We start from the raw sequence: 4,807 nt of genomic DNA on the forward strand, positions 1-4,807 counted from the left end.
AACAGTAGTCCGAAGATATATATGTGTGTGTGTGTGTGTGTGTGTGTGTGTGTGTGTGTGTGTGTGTGTGTGTGTATGTATGTATGTATGTATGTATGTATGTATGTATGTATGCCATGGTACAATCATTTGATTACTTAACGGATATTACATTTAAAAATAAATGTTTAAATTTCAATAATATTTTTCGCGGTTGAGGTTGGCCGTGAGGTTATGCTCCTTGCTAATGGAGTCAGAGATAGCTTTATGGCTGGGTTCGAATCTGCCAACCGGCAGTAATCGTGTCACTCTGTATTGATGATTCCCAAAAGGCTGAAACATTGTAGGTATTCTAAAAATTTTATAGTAATAATAAATTATATATATATATATATATAATTTCGCCTTTTGGATTACCTTGAGAGAACTTCATGCCAGATGAAATATTATGCAGGGCCTGTTTTTATTTATTTTTTTTTTTTTTTTTTTTACATATCCAATATTTTTTCACTTGTTTTTTTGTTTTGTTTTTTTGTTTGTTTGTTTGTTTGTTTGTTTGTTTTTTGTCAATTTATGACTACAATAAATTGCGGTTTCACTTAATGCCTTAACTAGCAAATTCTAGCTTTGCTAAAATATAATTTGCTGATTTCTTTATGTCCTCTGATGAGAAGAATAAAATGAATAGCATTCTTGGAAACTCTGGGAAATAAGGACTTTATAAATTTTATTTTGGAGTATTCAGTCGAACAATAAATTTTTATTGTAAAGTTCAATTTACAGTTTTAATTTTCTTTCTCTTATAATAAGCTCTACTCTATTGAGTATTGAGCTTTTAATTCGGTATACATAAATACTCGTACTTAGATTATAGTTTACCATTGCCTATATCAGGTAAACACTACATCCTTCTGATTTAATTACTTTTATATATATATATATATATATATATATATATATATATATATATATATATATATATATATATATATATAGGAATAAATGACAAAAGTCTATATTCCAAAATTCATGATGTTGACCATCTTACAATTCATTCCTTTAATTCAGTTGACTCTTACAATTCTTGACAGTATCCGTTTCGTAGCACAAAATCAATCACTTAATTATTATATCAATTAGTGAATCTATTTTATCCTTAACTCATCATAAGAGCAAAATAGATAAATAAATGTATGTTTCTTAAATATTTAGTTAATTTTAGATAAACATTATATATATATATATATATATATATATATATATATATATATATATATATATATATATACTAGCAAAAGTACCCGTCGTTGACTGGGTTAAAAAAAAAAAAAAACAGCCTACAGAAAATGGACTCTGATTTATGAAAGTTTGATAGGTTATGAAAAGGAAGGGTTGTAAAGAGATAGCTTCGAATTTGGGGGGTATCAAAACTAGTGTTGTGCCGATGAATCGGAATCGGAATCGGGAATCGGTTAAATCGGTAATTTTCGGGGAATCGGAATCGGCATCGGAATCGGAAAAATTTGTGTATAATTCCCGATTCCAAAATCGATTCTTTGAATATTTTTCAAAAGTTAATTTTCAATTGCTTGTACCGATTATAAATATTTATTTCTTTTAAACTATTAGTAAAACTAAACTCTATAGATCTACGTACTCGTTATAGAATGAAGTTCTCATAACAAAATCACGTAATTTCATTAAATAGTTTTTGTTTTACGCTCCCTTGACTAATTATCGCAGTTTTTTTAGGAAGATTCCGAATTTCCCAAATCGTTTTAACGGCATAAAATAAAAACTATTTGATGAAATTACGTGATTTTTTTATGAGAACTTCATTCCATAACGAGTACGTAGAATATATATATTTTTTTATTTTTCGTTTTTTAACATAGTGTAAACTGCACAAGCACCCTTTCTTAATACGTGAAGACAGTTTAGAGCTTCATCCTAGATCTAAAAATAATTTGGTTTTTAGTGGGTTTACAAATATCGTCCAAAAGTAGAATTTCAATGAGGGGGGACTTTTAAATGTAAATATAATTTCTTTTTCAATCTGAAAAATTTCTAAATGTTTTCTCTTTACCTATTTTATCCAGACTTTGATAAATTCATTGTGAGATATTCATGTATATTTTTAACTTTTCCGAAACCCGAGAAAAATGCGACGGTGTCAGACAATGTGGCTCCAGGAAAATAAAATAAAACTCTATTCGTTTGAAATCTTTTCATATTAAACTCCTTGAGAAATTTGGCAAGTGGGTGTGAAAAAGTATTGTTGTCGAAACCAACGGCATCGAAGGTGTTAATTACCCCATAATACTTTCAACTCAACTTTTGAGTGAGATTGGCGGGCTTCAGCGAGGCCTCCGTGATATATATATATATATATATATATATATATATATATATATATATATATATATATATATATATATATATATATATTGTTCTTATCAAAAGTGCCCCTTTTGGGGGAGCTGGATATTCTCCAGATTAAAAAAAACGACCTTCCTAAATTTCTATATTTAATATAAAATGATCCCCTGTTTCCCAGCCATTCGAATCGTTTTAAAGCAGTTAACTAATTTTTTTACCATTGACTCACAACCCAATCGGCAAAATCATAAAAGCACAAATAATCGCTTTTTTTTTTGTATTATCACGGACTGAAGGTTAGTAGTAGGAAGGGTCCGTGTCTTTTATAAAATGGAGAATCGAACTTTTCTTTTCGCAACAAAAAGTTATAATTGCGATGGGCGAAAAATGAAAACGGAATAAAAACACCGATAATTTCACGAGAATACATTATTTACATCTACGTACCGTTTTACACGTAACTATTTAAAAATGAAATAAAAAGATTGCCTATAAACACTCATGATTATAAAATATATATATATATATATATATATATATATATATATATATATATATATATATATATATATATATATATATATATATAAAACGATTAGGAATTTAAAATAGACGGTCAGTTTCACAAATAAATATAACGTAACATGAGCTGTAGTGTGTTACCAATTTTAAATTATGTGCGCTTATTGGGGATAGGGTGTCTACTTTTTAAGCGATTACACATGGTTTTACAACGTTGCAAACCGAACTTAATTTAGTGGAAACACTTTAGTTAATATCCATAAAGAATTAGGATGGCCAGAAATGATGATCATTTTACGTTAAATTTATATTCGAAACTGATCTTACACTCTAAATTCTAAATGATCGCTTTTCTTTCCGCCAATTAAAAAAATGTTCTAACACGTAATCTATAAAAGTAATATTTCATTTTGGAATAGGGATTTAGCTGCGAGAGAAAGCACAGAAAGCTCACGCAATCTCACGTTAAAAATGGTTTTCATTATAGTAATATTATTATTTAGAAATTCGTTCGTAACAATGAGATGTGGCTTTGCTAAGTGGCGTTGTTAAATATATTGTTCTTACATCGTTTTCTTATTTTGCCTACCAATCTTCGAATATTTTCCACTATTCATGTAAGTAGCATGTTATACAGTAAATACGAACTGGTACAATATAGCTTTGTTTTAAAATCAAAATAAATGTTTTGTTGTGTTACAATTTTTAATCAATTACAAGGCAAACATTTGAGATAAAATATACGCGGACATTAACCAGGGGTTCATGTAATAATTTGAAAATTTACGAAAAAACAAACAAAAAAAATCCCTAATTAAATATGTATAAATTTTAGAAGAATCGGAATCGGAATCGGGAATCGGATCGGAATCGGAAATTTTAAACGGAATCGGAATCGGAATCGGGAAAAATTTTGGCATCGTCCCATCACTAATCAAAACCAAAGCAAAATATGATGAAAGTAAAAATAAAATAAATAAACCCCATCATTTATTATACCATACCTGTTCACACTGAAACACTTATCACAATATTCTGTGGATCTATATTAAAAAAACCTTGTTAAACTTTATGACATATTTCCATTCTATGGATGTGAGGTGCGAACGAACACTCCATAATTTTATTATACTATATTTCTTCAAACTGAAACATAATTATCAAAGAATACTTATGCAGATAGATATGAAAAGTTTTTATTAAAGTTTGTGCCTATTTCCATTCTATGGAGGCCACGCGCGAACGCAAACGCCACAATTTTATTATATCATCCCTATTTAAGTTAAAACATACTTATCAAAGTATTATTATGTACATCTATATCAAAAACACTTGTAAACGTTTTCTTTTTTTTTTTTTTAATTTTTTATTTCCATACTTTGTGGACCAGGCGCGAACGCAGACCCCACAATTTTAATGAACCACTGTTCTGCCAGATCAAACATACCCATTCCTGTGTCTCGATACATTTTCTATCATTATATGTAATCAGTTTTTTAAAATAGTCAACCATATAGGAGCCTATTCGTGATCAGACACACACACATTCAGCTTTAAATATATATATATATATATATATATATATATATATATATATATATATATATATATATATATATATATATATGGAGTATTCAGTCGAACAATAAATTTTAATTGCAAATGTCAACTTACAGTTTTAATTTTCTTTCCCTTATAATAAACTCTGCTCTCTATTGCGTATTGAGCTTTTTTTATTTGGCTAGGATTAAAATAACTATATATAAAAAAAATGGTATTTATATTAGATTGAAGTTTACCATTGCGTATATCAGATAAATACTACATCCTTTTAATTCCATTACTTATATATATATATATATATATATATATATATATATATATATATATATATATATACCTTCCATTTGTTTTTACATAGGCAATA

This window comes from Euprymna scolopes, chromosome 18 (genome assembly GCF_053919585.1).
Source record: "Euprymna scolopes isolate OS-2025 chromosome 18, ASM5391958v1, whole genome shotgun sequence".
Lineage (NCBI taxonomy): Eukaryota > Metazoa > Mollusca > Cephalopoda > Sepiida > Sepiolidae > Euprymna > Euprymna scolopes.